The sequence below is a fragment of the Dama dama genome, chromosome 31, assembly GCF_033118175.1.
Source record: "Dama dama isolate Ldn47 chromosome 31, ASM3311817v1, whole genome shotgun sequence".
Taxonomy (NCBI): Eukaryota; Metazoa; Chordata; class Mammalia; order Artiodactyla; family Cervidae; genus Dama; species Dama dama.
The window spans coordinates 26,680,089-26,692,762 of record NC_083711.1 but is presented as its reverse complement, the minus strand read 5'-3'; the positions used below and the strand labels follow the sequence as shown (position 1 = coordinate 26,692,762).

The 12,674-nt window shown below is 39.6% G+C and overlaps 1 pseudogene; it reads left to right on the top strand.

Annotated features, from left to right (window-relative positions):
* The first annotated feature begins 3,545 nt into the window (after positions 1–3,545).
* Positions 3,546–10,109, top strand: LOC133049974 (small ribosomal subunit protein uS2-like; annotated as a pseudogene).
* Positions 10,110–12,674: the final 2,565 nt, after the last annotated feature.

Below are 12,674 nucleotides of genomic sequence, written 5' to 3'. Positions count from 1 at the left end.
GTGCTTGTTCCCAGACACATTTTCTCCCAGACATTTCTGTAACTGCTGTTGTAGGAAAGCAAATATGCCAACTTGATTTGAAAAATTCTGTGCAAGAATGTAGGACAGTGCAGTGGAGAGAAGAGGATAGAAAGTACCTGTGGTTAGGAACTTCATGCTTTTTAAAAATCGGACCAATTTTACAGAAGGAAAAATTAAATTATCAACATCAAATAAACTGCCATTGCATTTCCTCTCCAATGACTGAAGCTAATTTTTTCTAATTGAAAACATCCTTTAAAAAAGTCAAGCATATTTTTCTGATGTTGAGAAACATTTTACAACTTTCAAGGCTCTACCACAGCCCTCTATCCACACAAAGAGTGGTTTTGAAATTGTTTATTTTCTTAAGAAAAATAAGTGTTTATACAGATCTGGCCAAAGCAAAGTCTCTACAGGTTGAAAAAATTAAATAGTCGGAGCTATTAGAACTGCAGAGTGTCTTGCACAAGGAATGGAGTGGGAATAAATGGAGACCCTGGACTTGGACAATGCAGCAATACTCTGATGGTTAGAGAGTTATTCCACATAAGCTATAGAAACTTGCTTATATAGACATGTCCTTGTCGATGGAGACATAATAGTCAAATGGTATATCAGTGTTTATAATTTGACTTAAATTCGACAGAAGTGCAGCAATCGCATTAAAGATAAATGGTATTTTGCCTAATCGAAGTATTCCCTGAAATGTGTTGGTACTTTACAACTATTTTGTAAAAAGTCATCATTTTTTAATGTTCCAGATAAATTCAATATGTTCCAAAAACATTGACTCTTTTGAAATTGAATAATTATATCCTAACTTATTTTGTATGATTTTTTTTTATGTCTGGCTCAAACTAAGTCTTTTCTCCATGATTTGTTGTGGAATCAAATTTTAGGGGAAGGCTTAGTTCTGAGAAATCATTTATAACATATATGTGACAAAGGGTTAATAAAGTGCTTTCATAAATCAGTTAGAATAAGTATTACTAGTGCTATCATGTACTGATGTGAAAAAACCTTGGACATAATTTGGTTTAGGAGGAAAACTAAGAATTTTATTCAGGGAGTGCTAGATTTGAGCTGCCTGTGCAACATACAAGAGGTAATATGTAGATAATTATATATCATATTTACATACCTGAAAGGGCATTAAAAAGGAAATTGTTTTGCTTAGTAAGATTTTACTTTTAATATGTCATGAAAATCTTTTTTATTTTTTCTATTTTTCAAAATATGTTCCCAGGTGCATCATTCAGATCCCCAAAGATTGCTCCTATCTTTTTGATGCAATAAAAGATGCTGGCTACATACCAGATTTCTGTGCAGTTACTTAAATTACCTAAGTAATTTATAATGATGCAGGAAATACATGTGAAAAGCAAGATATATTTTATATATGGTATGATCACAGCTAAGTAAAAAAAGTTGTATAGATATAAATATTTGGAAATAAATATACCAGAATGCTAATAATTTTTTTAAAAGATGCTGGATACAGTTCTCTGTCTCTTTTTCAAAGTTACTAGAATATCAATGACTTTATTTGTCACACATATTTATCTAGTAAAGGAAAAAAGCTTATAAATGTCAGAAACCTGGTTTTGAAACATTTCCATTGGTTGTTTTTAATTCAACCAGCATTCTGTGGGTTTAAAAAAGAAAGACAACTGTTTGAACCCACAACTTGCTGGTAAACACACTTCTGCTGAAGGAAAGTTGAGAGGAAAAGTGGCCTTTGTATGTCTTCATTGGTCTCAGAAGTTACATTACCCCAAAGGACACATCAAAATCAAGCCCACAGTGATTATTTTGAAACCCAAGCAACTACCAAAAACAAGCAAAAAATGTAAACAAGAAACCATGTTTGTGCATGGTAACTATACGCTGTAATCTCACTGCTTCTCAACCTAAGCAGGGTCTTTAACACTCAAGAAACTTTTTAATTGGTAGTTATTTTCATGTAAAGGGTGTGGCGTCTTCCTCCTTAAATACGGATACTGTATGAGTGAGTAAGCTTTAGTCAGACTCCTCTGACGTGCAGGCAGTTGGTATTGGGCTGGTGATCACGAGTGGTCCTCTTGTAGTTGTGCAGGTTTCTCTTGTTCAGTTGCAGTCATAAGTGCGGGTTCAGAAGAGGCTGGGCTCAACGCTCGTGCAACGGGTACCAGTTCAGAAGTGGGAGCCCAAGCAGGGACAGAAGCTGGCACGTGAGCCACAGTTGTTGCTGTGGATGAACCAGCAGCAGTGGTGGCTTGATTTGATCACTGGGCTGCCTGAAGCTGGGGCTGATGTCTTACTGCTTCAGCTTTTGTGACCCCTACCATCTTGAACCTTTTCTTATTATGATTATATTCTTTGTAGATAGCATCATTGTTAAAGCTTTTGTCTGCAGAAGTTAATTTTTGTCCCACTACCCAAAAAGCATCTTTTATTATAAAGATGCAGCCAATTCCAAAAGCTCTACTGGGCTGAACTGAGCTGAATTCTGGAAGCCAAGCCCTAACAGAGTGTGGAGCCCACAGCTCTGAACATATCCCCAAGGACAGACTTTTGCCCCCTCCCCCAACTCCCATGTCACAGGGCACTTTTTCTTTTTTTTCCTCTAGAAAGCTCTCCTTCCCTCAGACCTACTGTCACTCATGAGCCAACTCATCTTTTAAATGATTAAATAGAATCAGTGTTTCTTGGTTTAAACAGAAAAGGAAGAAAACAGTCCTATACTAGTTTTCATTACCTTAAAGTAAGCTAAAGAGGTTTAGATCACACTAGAGAGATTATATCACACTATGTTTCAAAAAACAAATTTTACCTATAAAAATTATTTTAAAACCACCTTTCTCCAACTAATAAAAATAAATGAAAAAATAAATAAACAAAGACAAGCTTAATCTGTATATATATATAAAAAAAAATCCCTTTCTGTTTTTGGCATTTAGTACCTGGCAAACAAAAACACTGAAGTATATACAATAAAGAGACTTGAGGTGGACAATATTTAATTAACAGCTCAATTTTGGAGAGTCTCTGTGTGAGGAACTTGTGAATATCCATGTGAAACTGTTCGTTGAGTAGGCAGATATTAAGATTATAATTTTTACACAAAATGTAAAGATAGCACAAAAGTTATGCAACTAAATGTCATTATCTGAAAAGTGAATATACATAGGAAAAAAGTTCTCTGGGGTAGAGTGACTTAGAGACTATCAAAATAAAGCAGAAATGAGTTTCTAAAAGGAGACTGGGAAGGAAGGTCTTGACGTGGAGTGAAGAAAAGTCTTTCAAGAAAGAAGGGATGATCATCTATAACAAAAGCTGTTCGTGGGACAAAAGCTGCTTACAGGTAAGGCTATATCAGCACTGAGAATTGCCTTTTGAATTTGGCTGCATAGAGGTAACTGGTGACCTTGAACGAACAGTTTTTGTGGAGAAAAAGAGATAAGAAGCAGAATGTAGTAGGTTCAAGAGAGTGAGGCAAACCAGGAATTACAGACAAAGGGTAGAGACAGTTGTTTTTAAAAGATATGGCTATAAGAGGAAGTAGAGAAATGGAAAATGTTGCTGAAGAAGATGTGGAATCAAGGTGAGTTTGTTGTCCTTTTTTCCCCCTTCTTTTTTAATGGAAGAGAGAGAGGACAATTGCAGGAGTGAAGGCTTTGAACAGGTGAGAGGTGATAAGAGACATCATGTTTAACTACAGGAGGGAATACAGGGTATATGATTACAGATGAAGGTTGACAGATTGGTATTTTTTTCCATGAAATAAGTAATAACTCCATCAGTTAAAAATGAGAAGAAAGGAGGAGTTGTTGGGAGCTTTGGTAGAAAGGAGAATATGTGAAATAGTTATGTGAAAGCAGGAGATTGAACTGACTTGGAGAAATTGCACATCTGTCTTCCTAGACAAGTCAGATACCTATACAGGGAATTCAGACTGATTTAAAAAAAAAAAAAAAATGAGGCCTTTTTTTGTAAATTTCACTCCACTGAAAAAGTGAGAAATCCCAACTAGTTTCCATTCTTCATGAACTGCATCCAGAAGTAACTAGGCTTCAAATTTTACCTTCTTCATTGTCCCACAGAATTTCAGGGTTTCAGGTTACTTCAACTAAGATTATGTATGTGTGTGCTCAGTCACTTCATTCATGTCCAACTCTTTGCAAACCTATAAACCGAGTCCCCCCAGGCTCCTCTGTCCTGGGATTCTCCAGCCAAGAACAGTGGCATGGGCCACCATGCCCTCCTCCAGGGGATCTTACCAACTCAGGGATGGAACTCGGGTTTCCTACATTGCAGGCAGATTCTTTACCACTGAGCCACCTGGGAAGCCCAACTAAGAATATATCCCCATTTAAATTTATGTGTATTTAAGCCTATACTTATAGAGCAATTCAAGAAACCACCAATGTGATTGAGTTACACACAGGCAACCTTGCTTCCTAGGACTGGCCAATTGAAACCACAACCTTAAACAAAGGGTATAGGTAAAGAACCTTCCTGCCAGTGCAAGAGATGTAGGAGACGTGGGTTCAATCCCTGAGTTGGGAAGATCCCCTGGAGGCAGCACACTCCACTATTCTTGCCCGGAAAATCTCCATGGACAAAGAGGATCTTGGTGGGCTATGGTCCATAGGATTGTAAAGAGTCTGACACAGCTGAAGTGACTTAGCACACACACACCCATCTCTGACCCACAATTGGCCTGACCAGTGAGACAAGATATCAAATTAACATAGAGCCACTCAAATGAGGAAACCCTTCATTATAATATACCAAAATAACAATCATCTAAACTTGGATAAATTTAATGATTTGTTGCAACATCTGTCAGTGAGTACCTCAAACTAACAGAAAACAATGTAATGTCTTTGTAATGTCTAGAAGAAAAAATATCATTTTCCTTCTACCCTTCTAGATTCTTGGCTGGATCTCTGTAACAAAAGGCAGACTAATTAGAGGAAAGCATACATATGTATTTAGCTTAAAAATGTAAGTTTTATGTGACACAAGAGCCCTCCCAAGGAAGTAAAGGTACAAAGAACCAGATAAACCTGCATGTTTTTATGCTGAATTTGATGAAGAGTGACAAGTTGTGGAAATATGTCATAAGATGAAAAGGATATGAGGTAAATGTAGGAAACTGGGAGAATCTTAGCAAGACCTATTCATTCACATTCAAAAAGTAGGACACTCCTTACCTCCTGGTATAGACAGGGCACCTTTAGGACTTCCCTGTTGGTCCAGTGGTTAAGAATACACCTGCCAATGCAGGGGACATGGGTTCAATCCCTGGTCCAGGAAGATTCCACATGCCATGGAGCCTATGTACCACAACTCTTGAGACTGCACTCTACAAGACAAGGCACCACAATGAGGAGCCTGAACCTCACAGTTAGAGTAGCCCTCACTCACCACAGCTAGGGAAAGCCTGTTCACAGCAACAAAGACACAGGGCAGCCAAAAATCAGTTAATTAATTAATTTTCCTAAAAAAACAGAGGGCACCTCTCACTTGAGGTCATTGTGACCTGCTTCAGAGGAGAAGAGCAGAGAGTCTTTCTAGCATGCTTCATTTCTCAAATTCCTTCAACTTAAACTATTCAAGAGTGCATCCATATTTGGAGGTAGCACATTCTAAACCCCACCAGTAAGAGTACCTTCCCTTTATTCCCAAAAAGCTTCAATAATCAGAATAATCCTGAGATTGTGACACTGAAGGTGATTTTTAAAGTATTTTAGGTTAAGAAACAAAAGTGAGTAGTTTCATAAATAAAGTTTCACTGTATAGTGAAATGCTGAACTTGATCAAAGTATCCAGATATCCTGAGTTATTCAAATAAACATATTAATCCCCCAAATAAATCTACAGAATAAAATAAGAACAAACATTACTCTTGATTAATGTGAGTAGAAATAATGTAACCTCTGAGGAAGATTTCATGAAATTGGCAGTGATTTCTATTGCTATGTTTATTAATTGAGAAGCAGCAGTTTCATAAATGAAATTACTAAAGACAATATTCACTGTGTCAACAGTGAAAACTGACAAAAATCAAAACATTAACCTTCAACAAATATTAAATACTGACAATTTTCCTAATGTTTTAAACTATTTTTCAATGACAAGATATTTAGTTCCAGTAGAACATTTTAAAATCTTGTGTTTAATTACTATGTGTGCCTACAAGTTTAGAAATCTACAATTCTATATAACTTAGTTAGGCTTCTGGGTTCACTCTGACAGATGAAAACCTTGGAAGTTGCCACTGCTGTCCCTACAACAAGAAAAAGCTGACCCAACTGAAAAGCAATGCCTTCTCTTGAATCCTTCAGAGAACGGAGGTTTCAGGACAAATTGCCAGGCAAAAATCTGAAGAGGCAAATTCATCCAGAGAGACACAGGCAAGACTTGCTGACCTGGACCAAAAGCTGCTGGAGCCATAAACTGGTAGGAACACTGAAATGCTAATTTTGTTGAACAGCTGGAAACTGAATATGGACTAGCATTAACAGCGAGAAACTCCTAGGGCTGCCGGTTTACAAGGGCCCCCACATTTTCATGCACTTTGAGTTTTTGAATCTCCACTAGGTTCTCACTGTGAAGATCCAAGAAAGATCCCTGTGGCTCTTGCCGGGAAGGAAAGAGTAATCACTGTGAAATAAACCAACAGTCTAACCATAACAAAGGATATTCTCCTGGCAAAAAGACTTTTTTCTGAACCATATCCCAGTTGAAGGTTTTTCCAGTAGTCATGTATGGATGTGAGAGTTGGACCATAAAAAAGGCTGAGCACTGAAGAATTGATGCTTTTGAACTGTGGTATTGGAGAAGACTCTTGAGAGTCCCTTGGACTGCAAGGAGATCAAACCAGTCCATCCTAAGGGAAATCAGTCCTGAATGTTCATTGGAAGGACTGATGCTGAAGCTGAAGCTCCAGTACTTTGGCCACCTGATCTGAAGAGCTGCCCCATTAAAAAAGACCCTGAGGCTGGGAAAGATTGAAGGCAGGAGAAGGAGCCAACAGAGGATGAGATGGTCGGATGGCATCACCGACTCAATGAACATGAGTTTGAGCAAGTTCTGGGAGATGGTGAAGGTCAGGGAAGCCTGGCATGCTGCAGTCCACAAGATCGCAAAGAGTTGGACACGACTGAATAACTGAACATTAACAATTCCAGTTGGTCGAAGGGAATCCCTCCCACTCCAACCACTCCCCCCACCCCCCAGGCTTCCTGTTTTACCCATTGTTATGTTTTTCAGTCACCAAGTCGTGTCTGATTCTTCGCGACTGCATGGACTACAGCACACAGTACACTGTATAGTACTGAAGCACAGCACACTGTACTTCACCATCTCCTGGAGTTTGCCCTAGTTCATGTTCATTGCATCAGTGATGCCATCCAACCATCTCATCCTCTGTTGCCCTCTTCTCCTTCCGCCTTCAATCTTTCCCAGCATCAGGGTCTTTTTCAGTGAGTCAGCTGTTCACCTAGAGAGGGAAAACAAAAACAAAAACATAGTCAACAGGGATCAGAGGCTCAAGGAAAATAGGTTGGAAACGCTGCAGCCAAGGAAGGAAGTACATGGAGGTGGGCGGGTAGGTGAAGCTTTATCACAGAGAAACACCTGTGAAGGTCACAGTTCAAGGACAAGGCTGATTAAAACACTGAAATTTAATTGAAGGATTATAGAATGCTCCCCTTGTCCACGCCATACTTCCACACCAACAGAGAGAGCTCCAGTGAAACAGTGGATTACACCTCTTAGTCCCACAAAAAGCAGACTTTCTCTGAAGAGGCATTCTCAGGGAAGCCCAATGTCAGGAGGGAAACCAAAACAAGGAGGTTTGAAGAATATGAATCTTCTAGAAACTATTGCCCCAGCAAAAATTAACATAAATCTTCATCCTAAAGCCCTCTTTACCTCATTCTAATTATTCATGCACATCATATTTACCTCTCAACAAAAAATTATAAGGCCTTCCAAAGGCAATTAAAAACACAGTCTGAAGTGAATACAGATCAAGCGTTAGAACTCAAGTCAGATGTGACACAGATTTGGGAATTATCAAATAGAATTGAAAATAACTGTGATTAGTCTTTCTTTATAGGCTGCCTGATGTGAAGAGCTGACTCATTAGAAAAGACCCTGATACTCGGAAAGATTGAAGGCAGGAGAAGAAGGTGATGACAGAGGATGAGACGGTTGGATGACATTACCTTCTCAATGGACATGAGCTTGAGCAAGCTCTGGGAGATGGTGTAAGACAGGGAAGCCTGGAGTGCTGAAGTCCATGGGGTCACAAAGAGTTGGACACAACTGAACAACTGAACAACAACAAATGCTACCCAGAGATGAATCCACACAACACTGTTCTGGGTTCTGTTGTAACTTAGAGGAAAACCTTCACAACATTCAGAGCCCTTGGTTTCCTGAAAATAAAAGAGGAAGATGTCCTCAAATTACTCTCAGCAGAAACTCACTTCAGTTCAGTTCAGTTCAGTCACTCAGTTGTGTCCGACTCTTTGCGACCCCATGAACCTCAGCACGCCAGGCCTCCCTGTCCATCACCAACTCTCAGAGCCCACCCAAACCCATGTCCATCAAGTCGGTGATGCCATCCAACCATCTCATCCTCTGTCATCCCCTTCTCCTCCAGCCCTCAATCTTTCCCAGCATCAGGGTCTTTTCAAATGAGTCAGCTCTTTGCATCAAGTGGCCAAAGTATTGGATTTAAGCTTCAACATCAGACCTAACAATGAACACCCAGGACTGACCTCCTTTAGGATGGACTGGTTGGATCTCCTTGCAGTCCAAGGGACTCTCAAGAGTCTTCTCCAATACCACAGTTCAAAAGCATCAATTCTTCAGTGCTCAGCTTTCTTTATGGTCCAACTCTCACATCCATACATGACTCCTGGAAAAACCATACCCTTGACTAGATGGACCTTTGTTGACAAAGTAATGTCTCTGCTTTTTAATATGCTGTCTAGGTTAGTCATAACTTTCCTTCCGAGGAGTAAGCGTCTTTTAATTTCATGGCTGCAATCACCATCCGCAGTGATTTTGGAGCCCAGAAAAATAAAGTAAGCCACTGTTTCCACTGTTTCCCCACTATTTGCCATAAAACTTACTTAGGTGATACCAATCCTGACTTCTAAATGGAATAGTCACAAAAGGCAAGGGATGGCAAGCAAGAGTGCTCAGTCAGGGCCAACTCTTTGGACCCTGTGGACTGTAGCCCACCAGGCTCTTCTGCCCATGGGATACTCCAGGCCAGAATACTAGAGTGGGTTGCCATTTCCTCCTCCATGGGTGTCTCCCAGACCCAGGGATCAAATCCACATCTCCTGTATCTTCTGCATTGAAAGTAGATTCTTTACTCACTGAGCCATAGCATCTACATCACAAATCTGAAGAAAACCTGAGAATAGCTGGCCGCGGGTGCCATTGTTGCCTTTGAAAACCCAGTTGATGTCAATGGCGTATCATCCGGAAATACTGACCCAGGAGTGGAGCTGAAGTTTGCTGCTGCTGCAGAGTGACTTCCACTGCTAGCTGCTTCACTCCTGGAACTTGGAACCAGATCCAGGCTGCCTGGAGCTGACACGTCTGGTGGTTCCTGAGCCCAATACTGACAACTAGCCTCTCACAGAGGCATCTCCTGCCTTCTCTTGCTCTGTGTAACACAGACTCTCCTCTGTGCTATGTGGACATGGCCATCCATGCACCAACAATGGAGATCACTGAGCAGGTCTGATGTGGTGACACTGCCCTGGAAGTTCTGTGTATGTGCAGCATCATCTCCCAGGTACACTCATGGCAGGTCATGCCTAATCTCTGCTTCTACAGAAATCCTAAAGAGATTGAAAAAGATGAGCAGGGTGCTGCAGAAAAGGCTGGGACCAAAGAGACATTTCAGAATGAATGCACTGCCCTGGTTTCTGAGTTTACTGCTACTCAACCTGAGGTTGCAGGTTGGTCTGAAGGCATAGTGTGCCTTTTCAGCAGTTTTCTATTGATGACTGGCCTGCAGTTCCCACTGCCTCACCACTGAACATAGAGGAACAACCACAGAGTGGCCTTAAGCTGATTTTGTCCACAGACTCATCTACAGAAAGTGGAAATAAGATTGATGGAAAATAAGCAATTTCTACAAGTTTTTTTTTTTTTTTTTTTTTTTTTCATTTATTTCTACCAGTTGGAGGCCAATCACTTTACAATATTGTAGTGGTTTTTGTCATACACTGACATGAATCAACCATGGATTTACATGTATTCCCCATCCTGCTCCCCCTTCTCACCTCCCTCTCTACCCATTCCCTCTGGGTCTTCCCAATGCACCAGGTCCGAGCACTTGTCTCATGCATCCAACCTGAGTTGGTGATCTGTTTCACCCTAGATAATATACATGTTTCGATGCTGTTCTCTTGAAACATCCCACCCTCGCCTTCTCCCACAGAGTCCAAAAGTCTGTTCTGTACATCTGTGTCTCTGTTTCTGTTTTGCATATAGGGTTATCATTACCATCTTTCTAAATTCCATATATATGTGTTAGTATACTGTAATGGTCTTTATCTTTCTGGCTTACTTCACTCTGTATAATGGGCTCCAGTTTCATCCATCTCATTAGAACTGATTCAAATGAATTCTTTTTAATGGCTGAGTAATATTCCATTGGGTATATGTACCACAGCTTCTTTATCCATTCGTCTGCTGATGGGCATCTAGGTTGCTTCCATGTCCTGGCTATTATAAACAGTGCTGCGATGAACATTGGGGTGCACGTGTCTCTTTTCAGATCTGGTTTCCTCAGTGTGTATGCCCAGAAGTGGGATTGCTGGGTCATATGGCAGTTCTATTTCCAGTTTTTTAAGAAATCTCCACACTGTTCTCCATAGCGGCTATACTAGTTTGCATTCCCACCAACAGTGTAAGAGGGTTCCCTTTTCTCCACACCCTCTCCAACATTTATTGCTTGTAGACTTTTGGATAGCAGCCATCCTGACTGGCGTGTAATGGTACCTCATTGTGGTTTTGATTTGCATTTCTCTAATAATGAGTGATGTTGAGCATCTATTCATGTGTTTGTTAGCCATCTGTATGTCTTCTTTGGAGAAATGTCTGTTTAGTTCTTTGGCCCATTTTTTGATTGGGTCATTTATTTTTCTGGAATTGAGCTGCAGGAGTTGCTTGTATATTTTTGAGATTAATCCTTTGTCTGTTGCTTCATTTGCTATTATTTTCTCCCAATCTGAGGGCTGTCTTTTCACCTTGCTTACAGTTTCCTTTGTTGTGCAAAAGCTTTTAAGTTTCATTAGGTCCCATTTGTTTATTTTTGCTTCTGTTTCCAATATTCTGGGAGATGGTCACAGAGGATCCTGCTGTGATTTATGTCGGAGAGTGTTTTGCCTATGTTCTCCACTAGGAGTTTTATAGTTTCGGGTCTTACATTTAGATCTTTAATCCATTTTGAGTTCATTTTTGTGTATGGTGTTAGAAAGTGTTCTAGTTTCATTCTTCTACAAGTGGTTGACCAGTTTTCCCATCACCACTTGTTAAAGAGGTTGTCTTTTTTCCATTGTATATCCTTGCCTCCTTTGTCGAAGATAAGGTGTCCATAGGCTCGTGGATTTATCTCTGGGCTTTCTATTCCATTCCATTGATCTATATTTCTGTCTTTGTGCCAGTACCATACTGTCTTGATGACTGTGGCTTTGTAGTATAGTCTGAAGTCAGGCAGGTTGATTCCTCCAGTTCCATTCTTCTTTCTCAAGATTACTTTGGCTATTCGAGGTTTTCTGTATTTCCAAACAAATTGTGAAATTATTTTTTCTAGCTCTGTGAAAAATACTGTTGGTAGCTTAATAGGGATTGCATTGAATCTATAGATTGCTTTGGGTAGTATAGCCATTTTGACAATATTGATTCTTCCAATCCATGAACACAGTATGTTTCTCCATCCGTTTCTGTCCTCTTTGATATCTTTCATCAGTGTTTTATAGTTTTCTATGTATAGGTCTTTTGTTTCTTTAGGTAGATATACTCCTAAGTATTTTATTCTTTTTGTTGCAATGATGAATGGTATTGTTTCCTTAATTTCTCTTTCTGTTTTCTCATTGTTAGTGTATAGGAATGCAAGGGATTTCTGTGTGTTAATTTTATATCCTGCAACTTTACTATATTCGTTGATTAGCTCTAGTAATTTTCTGGTAGAGTCTTCAGGGTTTTCTATGTAGAGGATCATGTCATCTGCAAACAGCGAGAGTTTCACTTCTTCTTTTCCTATCTGGATTCGTTTTACTTCTTTTTCTGCTCTGATTGCTGTGGCCAAAACTTCCAAAACTATGTTGAATAATAGTGGTGAGAGTGAGCACACTTTTCCTGCTCCTGATTTCAGGGGAAATGATTTCAATTTTTCAGCATTAAGAGTAATTCTTCCTGTGGATTTGTCATATATAGCTTTTATTATGTTCAGGTATGTTCCTTCTATTCCTGCTTTCTGGAGAGTTTTAATCATAAAAGGGTGTTGATTTTGTCAAAGGCTTTCTTTGCATCTATTGAGATAATCATATGGTTTTTATGTTTCAATTTGTTAATGTGGTGTATTACATTGATTGATTTGCAGATATTAAAGAATCTTTGCATTCTTG